Raw genomic sequence first — 15,120 nt, 5'->3', positions numbered from 1 at the left:
TCGTCCTTGCTCGCCTTCCCCTGTTAAGGAAAACAAAACTAAAGGGATGAGCTAAAAGCTCAGTGAGGTTCCGAACACATAAGCAGCAATCCATCCAAAACATTAAATATAGAATTTCAATAATTCAAGTAACATTTACAATGGAAAGCGATAATAACACATACATTAAAAGGATACAGGCTCACAAGGAGCCATTTGTTTGTTTGTTCGTTCGTTCGTTCTCCTGACATTTCCCCTTATTCCTCCATTCACTTGAAAATGCATTTTTGTAAGTAAAACCCTCGTTCGTTCGTTCATTTCATTCACCCCCTTCCCAGACATTGGCCGGGCTCCACCAGACTTCAAGGTAATACTCGAGTATACCAAACATTCACACCCAGGGTCACCATATCATCCGACCGAGTCCGCTTCTGGCTCGAGTCGATCGGTAACGAAGGGCAGGGCCCAGTTTAGCCAAACGGCTTACATTCATGCGCAACTAGTATTTAGTCATTAATCATTGAAAATTTCACATTTATTTAGGTCAAGTGCGATAAAGTACACACTCGCCTAGAAAACTCGTTTTAACAATCATTGAAAGCACTTAACACATTATCAATCAATAATAACAAGCCAATAAGTCAAGGAAATATAACAAACAAGGAACACTCACCTATTTACGTAAAACAACGTGCAAATATCCTTCCGGATATTACCTCAGTCACCGAGAAAACCTAAGAGTAAATGAGAAAGAATATTACAGTCTATCTAGCACAAACAAGTAAGTGAAATCAAAGAAAAACCGGCAAATGATAAGGAAAACGTATAAAGACGCCTTTATAGTGAAAAGGGGAAAACTAACTCAAGCGGGTTATAAAATGTCCGGCGGAAAACACTTGGATCAAAGACAACTCGGACTCCAACGAGATAGGCTAAAAATATTGTTTTCGGAATCGTTTAGATAGTTCAAAATCAACTCATACCCAAGCAGCTAGTATAGAGACTAAACGTCATGATAAAATCATGTGAAAAGGAGGACAATACGACCTTACGTTCACACTTAAAACCTCACTTAAAAGTGATTCACTTGTGGCCGAGAAAACCCTAAATCATACCTCTATATTTTTGGGAAGGAGTAAGTAGCATTTGAAGTGTTAAACTAAAGAGGTATCCTGTTTTAAAATGGAAAGCCGGTCATGGTATTGGCCAAACAAAAGTATACAAGTTCAAATAGAAACTTAGCCCTCGAGCGAAAATTTGGGCAGCATGCCCTTTGTGTTTACCTAATTTTTCAGCCATTTTGGCTTCATTATTTTTCTCATTCAAGCCCAAGTTTATACACAACACAAATGCATTTCAATAGCCGTTCCATAGGCTCAAGACAATATAAGGACATAAATCAACTAATAACAAATGCGGAAATGAAGTTTACAAAAGACAGATTTGACGGGTTTTTGCGGAATGAAAACATCTGAGGCTACGCTTATCGGATTGGTGTGAAACTTATACCAGTTCGAAGCTAAGACGAAGTCCTACAACTTTCATGAAGATCACTTGGTCAAATTTCCAGTGTAACCTAATCAAAATTCCCAATTCACCGAACCAGGTTCCAACTAATCGGCTAATTAACCATACTACATTTAAATGGCCATATCTCAGGCTACCAAAGTCCGTTTAAGGCGTTCTTTGAGGTGTTTAAAAGTTAAGACAGAGTACTAAAACTTTCATGTTTTGGTAAATAGCTAAATCAGCACGGATCATAGTGAATAAACACAGTCAATTGGATGAACTGTCCAAAACGGATCACTGGAAATATCCTAGGGCAGCGAGGGTATTTTGGTCTTTTCACAGGCTACGTTGCTCCGATTGAGCTGAAATTTTGTAGGCACTATAAAATATCATTCTCTACAACTTTCATGTTTTATGCTAAGCCTAATTCGGCCTCTAACCATACGAACTGGAACGGGGCAGAACAGGGTGAAATTTTTTCCAGAAATCTGGAATTTTTGGTTTCAATGGTAACTTTCTTCATTTCTTGCTTCACTTGCTACCAAAACGCCCTATATAATCTTGGATCCAACATATATTAACCATACATCAAGTATAGGCAGCAATCCATCAAACCCTAATTCATGTAACTAAAAGGAAAAACACCCAAAACATGATAACAACCATCATTCACCACAAATTTGAGATGCTAAGCTAATTTAAACAAGATCAAGAGTAAGAAATGGGGAAATCATCATCTTTACCTTGCTTAAGTGCTTACCAAGAGCAACCCTAGCTTCCCCTTCAAAATTTCACCAACACCTCACTAACTAAACACTCAAGGATAGCTTTAATCGGTTTAGTTTTCTTTCTTTCTCACTTGGTGGCTAGATTCAAGAAGAAATGGAGCAATTTTCCCTTGGTGTTTTTTCCTCTCTCCCTCTCGGCCAAGCAGCAGGAAAAATGAAGAAGAAATGCAGCTCCAAGGTGATAAGAAGGTTGGACAATTGGTCTTGGTCAAGACCCTTAATTGTGTGACACTTGTCACTACCAATTACCAAGCAAAATTTTCTTTTTCTTTCTTGCAATTTCAGCCCCAAAATTCGGTCAAGGCTAGCTGGAAATTAAGGAGATATTTTGCTCAAATATTAATGAGCTTGTATGGTAAGAAAGTAGTGGTCAAGTGGTGCGTTCAGTCGGTAGTGCACGGTTCACGTCGGTTCGCACCGTTTTTCCTTAAATCACACGTACTAGGGTTTTTTACTTCCTATTCACTAACTTTTTATCATTTCTTCTAATCACATATTATTTCTCACCTAAAAGTCACTCTTAATCACCAAATTTGATCCTCGCTCCGTACCGGATAATTTCACGACGGATACACGAAAAACCCTATTTCACTTCGAATTGAAATCGGAAAGGAAAACCCTAATTTCCTATGATCATTGGCACTTTTTCTAGGGTGATTAACTAGCAATATGGTATAGAATAATAATTTCCAAATAATTTTCAAATAAAAGGAAATTTTCAAGAAATATGTAAGGAATTTGCAAGTCCTCACACTCTCTCCCCCTTAAGAAAATTTCGTCCTCGAAATTTTACCTTCAGTTGCCTCAGACGAATCCGGAACTTGTCGATTGTCTAAAGCATAAACCTTTTCCGGTACACTAGTTCGTTTCCCTCTTTCATTCACTTGCGATTTAGCTCCATCCAGTTGCGGAGTATTGCTTTCACGTGACTGTCTCCTCGGACAGTTTCTAACTTGATGATCGCCACTTCCGCAGATTAAACATTTCCGTCCTTTTCTCCAACAATTGCTTTCGGCATGATTTGCCTTTCCACAGTATCCACAAACCACGTGAGAAGCCATCTTTTGGCTTTCTTGAAAACTTTTCCCAGGTCCGATTTGGCTTTCTTTAGTAGACCTTTCATGTACCGCCCCTAATGTCCATGGTGGGCGGAGTAACGGGTTCACTTTCTGCACTTTAGGAGGTGTTATTGTTTCACTTAATTCCTCCACTACACCGCCCGATGTACCCCTTTTCCGGGTCTGGGATGCTTTTATCTGTGCCTTTGCAGTCTCGATTCTTTGAGCTTTCTCAAGGGCCTCCGTAAACGTGTTCACTTGTACCGCCGCTAATGCTTCTTGGATTTCCAAATTCAATCCCTGTATAAACCATCTTACTCTTCGCCGCTCTGTGGCCACCAATTCAGAAGCAAACTTGGATAGTCTTGTATATTTCGTTTCATATTCGGCCACACTTAGCGTTCCCTGGCGTAACCCAATAAACTCCTCCTCTCTCCTCTCTTAGATTAAAGGAGAGAGGTACTTCTCGTTAAATTTTCTTATGAAATTCGCCCATGTCCATACGGTCTGTTCTCTTTCCCACTTAGCTCTAATCACGTTCCACCATACTCGGGCCGGTCCCTCAAATTGGAACACTGCAAAGTTCACTTGCCTTTGCTCAGTGTAGTTTAGAGCTGTGAAGATGTTAACCATGGTTTCTACCCATTGTTCAGCTACGTCCGGATCGGGCCCTCCAAGGAATTTTGGAGGAGCAAACTTCTGGAACCTTTCAAGAGCCTTGTCTTCTCCGATTTCAGGGTTCTGCGGTTGATTCACGGCCATTTGGCCTTGTTGATCCACCAGTCGTGCCAAAGTATTCGTCATCTGTTGCATCGCCGTCGCCATTTGGTCTCCGATTTCTACCCTTGGTCCTTGCTCTTGTTCAACTCTGTTTTCCCTTTCTTCTCTTGGCTCCTGGGCTCGCTTAGTCCCACGGCCACGACCTCGTCCTTGACTACGTCTTCCCTCCATATATATTTTCCCCTCTCTTTACTCTTTTTTTTAAAAAAAAAAATAATTTAATGAATAAACGCAATAAGGTGACTAAAGTAACTAAAATTTAGGGCGCCAAATACCCAATTAAACATATACACACATAACACACCACATAAACATATCAAGGAAATAAATAATCAAATATACAGATACGTCTCAAGTCAGGCAGATATTCATATACACAGATACACAACTGACGGCATGTAGCGACAATATACGGGCGAATCAAAAGAAAAGGGATATATCGTCCCACACCCAGTTAGAATAACCCCGTCCGGTCTCTCACGTCACTTTCTATCCGACTCAATATCCATTAACCTCTTATACTTATTCTAGCCAGACAAAGCCTGTTCATATTCCCAAAATACAAATCTCAAGTACTTAGTACCGTCTCAACTCTGGAGTACTCAGGCACCAGAATCTGAAATAAGATAACTCACCTCTCGAGCTGGCCAGTCCCAAGAGTAAACTATCTACAATCGAAATTTCCACCTGACGTACCTATCTATGGTCCTCAGATGTCATAAGAACATTTAAGGCCTATAACAATTCACAATTCATAGCTTATGCTCGAACGAGCACTTAAATCCTTCATACCTATTCACTACTCAGTCCAGGCTCACTCCGTGCAGAGACCACGCGAAGCAGGCTCTGATACCACCTGTGACAGCCCCACCTCCCCCTAAGGCGAACCAAAGGGTTCGGCGGACCGTCTGCCCAGCTCTCGCCAGGACTCAGTCACTCACTCAAGCAAATCAGAAATAAAACCACAAGAAAGAGCAAAACAAGGATCCAAAACTTAAAACAAAATTATATACATTGTTATCTCAGAAGGAAGTACACCGTCGAATATACAAAGGTTCTCAATTCACCATACAACCATCCCGTGCCAAGCACTAGGGCGAGAACCAATACAAAACCAAAGAACTAGACCAAGCTAGTCTATACAGAGCTCTCGTCCTTGCTCGCCTTCCCCTGTTAAGGAAAACAAAACTAAAGGGATGAGCTAAAAGCTCAGTGAGGTTCCGAACACATAAGCAGCAATCCATCCAAAACATTAAATATAGAATTTCAATAATTCAAGTAACATTTACAATGGAAAGCGATAATAACACATACATTAAAAGGATACAGGCTCACAAGGAGCCATTTGTTTGTTTGTTCGTTCGTTCGTTCTCCTGACATTTCCCCTTATTCCTCCATTCACTTGAAAATGCATTTTTGTAAGTAAAACCCTCGTTCGTTCGTTCATTTCATTCACCCCCTTCCCAGACATTGGCCGGGCTCCACCAGACTTCAAGGTAATACTCGAGTATACCAAACATTCACACCCAGGGTCACCATATCATCCGACCGAGTCCGCTTCTGGCTCGAGTCGATCGGTAACGAAGGGCAGGGCCCAGTTTAGCCAAACGGCTTACATTCATGCGCAACTAGTATTTAGTCATTAATCATTGAAAATTTCACATTTATTTAGGTCAAGTGCGATAAAGTACACACTCGCCTAGAAAACTCGTTTTAACAATCATTGAAAGCACTTAACACATTATCAATCAATAATAACAAGCCAATAAGTCAAGGAAATATAACAAACAAGGAACACTCACCTATTTACGTAAAACAACGTGCAAATATCCTTCCGGATATTACCTCAGTCACCGAGAAAACCTAAGAGTAAATGAGAAAGAATATTACAGTCTATCTAGCACAAACAAGTAAGTGAAATCAAAGAAAAACCGGCAAATGATAAGGAAAACGTATAAAGACGCCTTTATAGTGAAAAGGGGAAAACTAACTCAAGCGGGTTATAAAATGTCCGGCGGAAAACACTTGGATCAAAGACAACTCGGACTCCAACGAGATAGGCTAAAAATATTGTTTTCGGAATCGTTTAGATAGTTCAAAATCAACTCATACCCAAGCAGCTAGTATAGAGACTAAACGTCATGATAAAATCATGTGAAAAGGAGGACAATACGACCTTACGTTCACACTTAAAACCTCACTTAAAAGTGGTTCACTTGTGGCCGAGAAAACCCTAAATCATACCTCTATATTTTTGGGAAGGAGTAAGTAGCATTTGAAGTGTTAAACTAAAGAGGTATCCTGTTTTAAAATGGAAAGCCGGTCATGGTATTGGCCAAACAAAAGTATACAAGTTCAAATAGAAACTTAGCCCTCGAGCGAAAATTTGGGCAGCATGCCCTTTGTGTTTACCTAATTTTTCAGCCATTTTGGCTTCATTATTTTTCTCATTCAAGCCCAAGTTTATACACAACACAAATGCATTTCAATAGCCGTTCCATAGGCTCAAGACAATATAAGGACATAAATCAACTAATAACAAATGCGGAAATGAAGTTTACAAAAGACAGATTTGACGGGTTTTTGCGGAATGAAAACATCTGAGGCTACGCTTATCGGATTGGTGTGAAACTTATACCAGTTCGAAGCTAAGACGAAGTCCTACAACTTTCATGAAGATCACTTGGTCAAATTTCCAGTGTAACCTAATCAAAATTCCCAATTCACCGAACCAGGTTCCAACTAATCGGCTAATTAACCATACTACATTTAAATGGCCATATCTCAGGCTACCAAAGTCCGTTTAAGGCGTTCTTTGAGGTGTTTAAAAGTTAAGACAGAGTACTAAAACTTTCATGTTTTGGTAAATAGCTAAATCAGCACGGATCATAGTGAATAAACACAGTCAATTGGATGAACTGTCCAAAACGGATCACTGGAAATATCCTAGGGCAGCGAGGGTATTTTGGTCTTTTCACAAGCCACGTTGCTCCGATTGAGCTGAAATTTTGTAGGCACTATAAAATATCATTCTCTACAACTTTCATGTTTTATGCTAAGCCTAATTCGGCCTCTAACCATACGAACTGGAACGGGGCAGAACAGGGTGAAATTTTTTCCAGAAATCTGGAATTTTTGGTTTCAATGGTAACTTTCTTCATTTCTTGCTTCACTTGCTACCAAAACGCCCTATATAATCTTGGATCCAACATATATTAACCATACATCAAGTATAGGCAGCAATCCATCAAACCCTAATTCATGTAACTAAAAGGAAAAACACCCAAAACATGATAACAACCATCATTCACCACAAATTTGAGATGCTAAGCTAATTTAAACAAGATCAAGAGTAAGAAATGGGGAAATCATCATCTTTACCTTGCTTAAGTGCTTACCAAGAGCAACCCTAGCTTCCCCTTCAAAATTTCACCAACACCTCACTAACTAAACACTCAAGGATAGCTTTAATCGGTTTAGTTTTCTTTCTTTCTCACTTGGTGGCTAGATTCAAGAAGAAATGGAGCAATTTTCCCTTGGTGTTTTTTCCTCTCTCCCTCTCGGCCAAGCAGCAGGAAAAATGAAGAAGAAATGCAGCTCCAAGGTGATAAGAAGGTTGGACAATTGGTCTTGGTCAAGACCCTTAATTGTGTGACACTTGTCACTACCAATTACCAAGCAAAATTTTCTTTTTCTTTCTTGCAATTTCAGCCCCAAAATTCGGTCAAGGCTAGCTGGAAATTAAGGAGATATTTTGCTCAAATATTAATGAGCTTGTATGGTAAGAAAGTAGTGGTCAAGTGGTGCGTTCAGTCGGTAGTGCACGGTTCACGTCGGTTCGCACCGTTTTTCCTTAAATCACACGTACTAGGGTTTTTTACTTCCTATTCACTAACTTTTTATCATTTCTTCTAATCACATATTATTTCTCACCCAAAAGTCACTCTTAATCACCAAATTTGATCCTCGCTCCGTACCGGATAATTTCACGACGGATACACGAAAAACCCTATTTCACTTCGAATTGAAATCGGAAAGGAAAACCCTAATTTCCTATGATCATTGGCACTTTTTCTAGGGTGATTAACTAGCAATATGGTATAGAATAATAATTTCCAAATAATTTTCAAATAAAAGGAAATTTTCAAGAAATATGTAAGGAATTTGCAAGTCCTCACACTCTCTCCCCCTTAAGAAAATTTCGTCCTCGAAATTTTACCTTCAGTTGCCTCAGGCGAATCCGGAACTTGTCGATTGTCTAAAGCATAAACCTTTTCCGGTACACTAGTTCGTTTCCCTCTTTCATTCACTTGCGATTTAGCTCCATCCAGTTGCGGAGTATTGCTTTCACGTGACTGTCTCCTCGGACAGTTTCTAACTTGATGATCGCCACTTCCGCAGATAAAACATTTCCGTCCTTTTCTCCAACAATTGCTTTCGGCATGATTTGCCTTTCCACAGTATCCACAAACCACGTGAGAAGCCATCTTTTGGCTTTCTTGAAAACTTTTCCCAGGTCCGATTTGGCTTTCTTTAGTAGACCTTTCATCTACCGCCCCTAATGTCCATGGTGGGCGGAGTAACGGGTTCACTTTCTGCACTTTAGGAGGTGTTATTGTTTCACTTAATTCCTCCACTACACCGCCCGATGTACCCCTTTTCCGGGTCTGGGAGGCTTTTATCTGTGCCTTTGCAGTCTCGATTCTTTGAGCTTTCTCAAGGGCCTCCGTAAACGTGTTCTCACTTGTACCGCCGCTAATGCTTCCTGGATTTCCAAATTCAATCCCTGTATAAACCATCTTACTCTTCGCCGCTCTGTGGCCACCAATTCAGAAGCAAACTTGGATAGTCTTGTATATTTCGTTTCATATTCGGCCACACTTAGCGTTCCCTGGTGTAACCCAATAAACTCCTCCTCTCTCCTCTCTTAGATTAAAGGAGAGAGGTACTTCTCGTTAAATTTCCTTATGAAATTCGTCCATGTCCATACGGTCTGTTCTCTTTCCCACTTTGCTCTAATCACGTTCCACCATACTCGGGCCGGTCCCTCAAATTGGAACACTGCAAAGTTCACTTGCCTTTTCTCAGTGTAGTTTAGAGCTGTGAAGATATTAACCATGGTTTCTACCCATTGTTCAGCTACGTCCGGATCGGGCCCTCTAAGGAATTTTGGAGGAGCAAACTTCTGGAACCTTTCAAGAGCCTTGTCTTCTCCGATTTCAGGGTTCTGCGGTTGATTCACGGCCATTTGGCCTTGTTGATCCACCAGTCGTGCCAAAGTATTCGTCATCTGTTGCATCGCCGTCGCCATTTGGTCTCCGATTTCTACCCTTGGTCCTTGCTCTTGTTCAACTCTGTTTTCCCTTTCTTCTCTTGGCTCCTGGGCTCGCTTAGTCCCACGGCCACAACCTCGTCCTTGACTACGTCTTCCCTCCATATATATTTTCCCCTCTCTTTACTCTTTTTTTTTTAAAAAAAAATAATTTCATGAATAAACGCAATAAGGTGACTAAAGTAACTAAAATTTAGGGCGCCAAATACCCAAATAAACATATACACACATAACACATCACATAAACATATCAAGGAAATAAATAATCAAATATACAGATACGTCTCAAGTCAGGCAGATATTCATATACACAGATACACAACTGACGGCATGTAGCGACAATATACGGGCGAATTAAAAGAAAAGGGATATATCGTCCCACACCAAGTTAGAATAACCCCGTCCGGTCTCTCACGTCACTTTCTATCCGACTCAATATCCATTAACCTCTTATACTTATTCTAGCCAGACAAAGCCTGTTCATATTCCCAAAATACAAATCTCAAGTACTTAGTACCGTCTCAACTCTGGAGTACTCAGGCACCAGAATCTGAAATAAGATAACTCATCTCTCGAGCTGGCCAGTCCCAAGAGTAAACTATCTACAATCGAAATTCCCACCTGACGTACCTATCTATGGTCCTCAGATGTCATAAGAACATTTAAGGCCTATAACAATTCACAATTCATAGCTTATGCTCGAACGAGCACTTAAATCCTTCATACCTATTCACTACTCAGTCCAGGCTCACTCCGTGCAGAGACCACGCGAAGCAGGCTCTGATACCACCTGTGACAGCCTCACCTCCCCCTAAGGCGAACCAAAGGGTTCGGCGGACCGTCTGCCCAGCTCTCGCCAGGACTCAGTCACTCACTCAAGCAAATCAGAAATAAAACCACAAGAAAGAGCAAAACAAGGATCCAAAACTTAAAACAAAATTATATACATTGTTATCTCAGAAGGAAGTACATCCGTCGAATATACAAAGGTTCTCAATTCACCATACAACCATCCCGTGCCAAGCACTAGGGCGAGAACCAATACAAAACCAAAGAACTAGACCAAGCTAGTCTATACAGAGCTCTCGTCCTTGCTCGCCTTCCCCTGTTAAGGAAAACAAAACTAAGGGGATGAGCTAAAATCTCAGTGAGGTTCCGAACACATAAGCAGCAATCCATCCAAAACATTAAATATAGAATTTCAATAATTCAAGTAACATTTACAATGGAAAGCGATAATAACACATACATTAAAAGGATACAGGCTCACAAGGAGCCATTTGTTTGTTCGTTCGTTCGTTCGTTCTCCTGACATTTTGATGTGTGTACGGGTCAAAGCCCACGCAATGACTTACATGTTTCGAGTCCCATTGGGCCTAGTCATGCATGCATGGGCCAAGCTATTCAAAGAATCATTCCAAGTTCCGGTTAGAGTTGTGCAAGACCAACATGGAGTTCACAAAGATATTGAGGGCTTGGGGAGAGACAATCGAGCCATTTACACCATGATCCAAGCCCACGAAGAGTCAAGCGGGCCACCAAGAGAATAAGGCCTTAGGCCCCATCAATTAGTTAGCAATTAGTTAATGATTAAGTAAGAGCATGGGCCGGCCCATCTTGTTCCAAGAGCATGGGCCGACTTTTTCCTTTACCTAGCCCCTTTAGGGTTTTAGTCACTTTAGGCTATAAATAGGCTTGCTTTGTAAGGTTTTAGGTAGACGTTTTATCAATAAAGTTTTGCATATTTTCGATTCTTCTTGAGAGAGAGATTCGACCCCTTTACTTGCTTTGGCAAGGGTTTTGAGCAGTCTTGCGTCCTGTCCTAGATTGTTCTACCGACCTATTCCCCTGGAGTATTCACCTTCATCGGAGTGTCGTCTACCGTCTTGAATCAAATCGTGTCGTCCGTTTGGTTCTAGATCCCGCAATTCCAAGCGTTGGACATCCTCGCTAGATCCTTGGGCAAACGTGCTACGTGTCTCGAAACGTGTTGATCGAGCAACGTATCAGTTGGCTTCAGAGCTTTGGTAGAGGTATCTTTCGTTATATCCGTAGTCTTGTCTTAGTTTTCCTTATTTTCCGCTGCCTTGTTTTACAAAAAAAATCTGTTCATTAGCATTGTTGCTTGTTGTGCCGTTTCCTTTCTTTGTGTTGTCACGAAATTCTGGTCGTTGTTCTTGTTGTTGAGTCCGTGGTCAAATCTGTCCGTTGTTAGTCAAAAAAAAAAAACACAAACAAAATCTGTTTGCATCGCTTGTCCAAAAACAAAAAAAAAAAAATTCTGTCCGCTAGTTCTTGTTCTTGGTCGCGTCAAATTTCTGGTCGGTCGCATGTATTGTTGCTAGTTCTAATCTGCCCAAATTTTGTACTCGAATTGCAACCATTCTGCCCAGCAATTGGTCCTAGCTGAAACTAAAAAAAAAAAAAAAAAAGAAATCTGTCCGCAATTCCTTTTTGTGTCTTGTTGCGTCAATTTGTGCCGTAGCATCCCATAGTTGCACCTCCACAATTTGTCTTGTTCTTGGGTCGTTGTTGCCATCACCGAATCTGGCCAAGTCTGGTGTCGTTTCTTGCACCAAATTTCTGTTCAAGTGGTGCGTGTCATAGCAGCCCCAAACTGTCCGTGGAAAAAAAAAAAAAAAAAAAAACCTTTGCGGTAGCTAGGGTTCCTTTCCCTCCTTGTCGCATCTTGTGTTGTAGCAATCTGTCCAGATTCCCCCTTCGTTAATTGCTGATTCATATGTGTCCAGATAGTGGGTCCATTCTGGTTGGTTGTTGTGTTGTTGGGGCCGTGTAAACAACCCAGCAAAAGTCACAAAAAAAAAAAAAAAGAGAAAAGGAGAGAAAGCCGCATACCTGGTTGTGGCCCTTGGAGTCATTGCTGGAATTTAGTTGTTGGGGCTGCCGAGCCTGTTTACTCTTGTTCTTGAACTTTTGTGTTGTTTTTCTTGCAAAACTTGAATACCAAAACATCCTTGGGTGAGTTCTTGAGCTTCTTGAGCAAGTTTCTTCAAAATCTTGGCCTACCAAAGACTGGTTTGGAAGTTCTTGAAACCAGAATTGTGCTGAATTCTTTTCTTGGGACTGGAATTGAGTCGTGCAAAATCTGATTGAGCCAGAAAAAAAAAAAAAGAGGAAGACAGAATAGAAACAAAAGGAACGAAAAAAAAAAGAAAGAGGAAAAAAAAAAAAAAAAGGAAGGAAAGCAAGGATATTGGCTCTAGTCTCCTACTTGGAAAACCCAAGTCCCACCGTGACCCAACTACTTCTAATTCTGGTAGGATTAATAGGACCCAAGAAACTTATTCGGCCATCCCAAACCATTCCCCCAAAAGCTCTTAACAGACCCCACAGCCCACTTAATATACCACCCAAGCTTCCCTCCAACCGACCTCCACTGCCATATAATCACCAATTCAGTCTTCCATTCGGCCAAACACCAACTCATTTCCCAAGCCTTGACCGACCTTCACCACCCACAATTCAATAACCCATTCAGTCTTTCAGATTCTGTTTCACATTCGGCCGCACCCACCGCCCATAAATCACCAATTCAGTTTGCCAACCCAGCCAACCACAACACCAACAATACCCCAAAACCCTGACCAAAAGGGCATGAAAACAGCAACCCAACAAATTCCAGAAATTGGTGCGGGTAGAGTTCTTCCTCGGAATTCCAAAATTTCAGCTTTTGAGTTTTGTGTCTTATCTAGTGTCGATCATCTTGGGCTGCTCACCTACATTATTTAGGTCATAAAACAGTATCTCAAGTGTGTCCAAAGTATCTTTGCTCGTTGGTTACTCTTGTGCGAAACTTGGTGAACAATTCTTGGACCTTGTGCGGCATTGCTCAAGTTACTCAATCCGGCAACGTAAGTGTAATGGTAAGACCATTAGAGTTTCATCAGCCTGAGTGATACACGAGAGTCGAGTGTACAAACGTGAGCTTGTGTGTGGGAGGAAAATTCCTTTTCTTTGCTAACCATTTTTGCAGGTCACATAATCATGCCTAGGGGAGTTGCCTCTTACTCATACAACCAAGAATTCTTGGAGAATGAGCCTCTCAAGAGGAGGGGCTCCAAGCAGACTACTCTCAAGTACTCTAGTACCATGCCATCCAGTTCACAACGTGGGTATCATTCACTCCGGGAGGAGATGCAACGCCACCGTGCTTTGTGTGTATATGAAAGGTATAAACAAGATTGTGATGAGTATGAGAAGGAGCAAAGAAGTCTGCATAGAGCATCTAAATCGAGGTCAACTTCAAGCAAACGAGGTGCATCTAAGAAGCGTCTTGACAATCAAGACGAGGAGTTTGAGAATTCTCGAATTGAGTCAACGCTTCGTGAATCAAAGGAAAAATTCCGAAGTCGGACTAAAGCATTGATTGATGACATGATGGAAAGACTTAGCCAAATGCTGGATTCACACTTGGAGCAACTTAACCATGTGCCAACCGGTGGTAATAAAGGAAAAATTCAGTCTAGTCCCTCGTTGATTGAAGAGCCACGTACGAATGAGTTGCTGCCGAGCCGTGAACAAGAGCTCCCCAATGAAAAACAAAACTCAAGTGCAATGAAGGATCAATGGTCCGAGAAGAGGGGAGTGGGGATAAGCAAGAACAATTTGGCCTTAGTGAAGAGTCAAGAAAAAGAGTTGACCATGTCTGCAAACATTGAACGTGTGAACACTTTGTTTGCTAACCAGATAACATGTGTTTTGTTTAGTATATCCTCGTTTGTGCAGGTTAAACAAAGTCAAGTAGAGTTGGTCATGGCATGTTCCATCCCGAAGTCACTTGGACACTTTGTGAGTTTCCATGGAGTTTATCTTTTAGGAACTAAATCTCTTTGGTATCAATTCATGGAACAATGTCCAATCAAATCTGTCCGCGCCATTGGAGGATTCATTCGAGCTCATCTTAAAAGGGAAATTCCAGATTCTACTTCTTGTCCTTTACCTATGGTTCATTCATCACCTTTGCCTTATTTTGAGCATGTTACTAGCACTAACTCTTGTTGCTCTTACGTAGATCTTAATGAGGAAGGACTAGCACTGGACTCTCAAGTTGAATCAATTGGTGGAAGGAATATTGAAGTGTCAAAGGGAGTTCTCACATTTCAATCTTGCTCTAAACCTTCTTACTATTTAGTTAATAATGTTCCCTTATTTCTTTATCCAATTTCTGAATTGTTTCAAGTTGAAGGTTATTTTGTGTTTGTAGGTTGTAAAGTTGGCCAAAATTCCCCAACTATGACTAAGGAGTTGCAACCTGATTTCGTACTTGTTCCAGATGCATATGGCGCGAACGCATGTGATTCGTATGGAGTGCGTCTCACTTCATTACTACCCCTTATGTTGGGTGATGCACACAAGTGTGTCAATCACAATCCGAATGCTACCCCTACCTCCCTGGGTCATATTTATATGGGTGTACAACACGGGTGGTTCAGTGTCCTACCTCCAGCTTGGAAAGTTGAGTCGATTCAGCAATGCCTAGGGTCGAACTGTACCATCTTGCACAACCAGATTTGGGGCTTTTTTAGTCCCAACGAACATCGTTATCAAGTGCACGTGAATGCCCATACTCGAAGACAAATTGGAGAGCTTTGTGTTGCAACCTGGAACGTTCACAAGCCTTACACACGTTCCTTCTTACCTTGGCGAATGTCCT

Source organism: Coffea arabica, chromosome 1e (assembly GCF_036785885.1).
Source record: "Coffea arabica cultivar ET-39 chromosome 1e, Coffea Arabica ET-39 HiFi, whole genome shotgun sequence".
Taxonomy (NCBI): Eukaryota; Viridiplantae; Streptophyta; class Magnoliopsida; order Gentianales; family Rubiaceae; genus Coffea; species Coffea arabica.
This window is presented reverse-complemented; position numbering follows the sequence as displayed.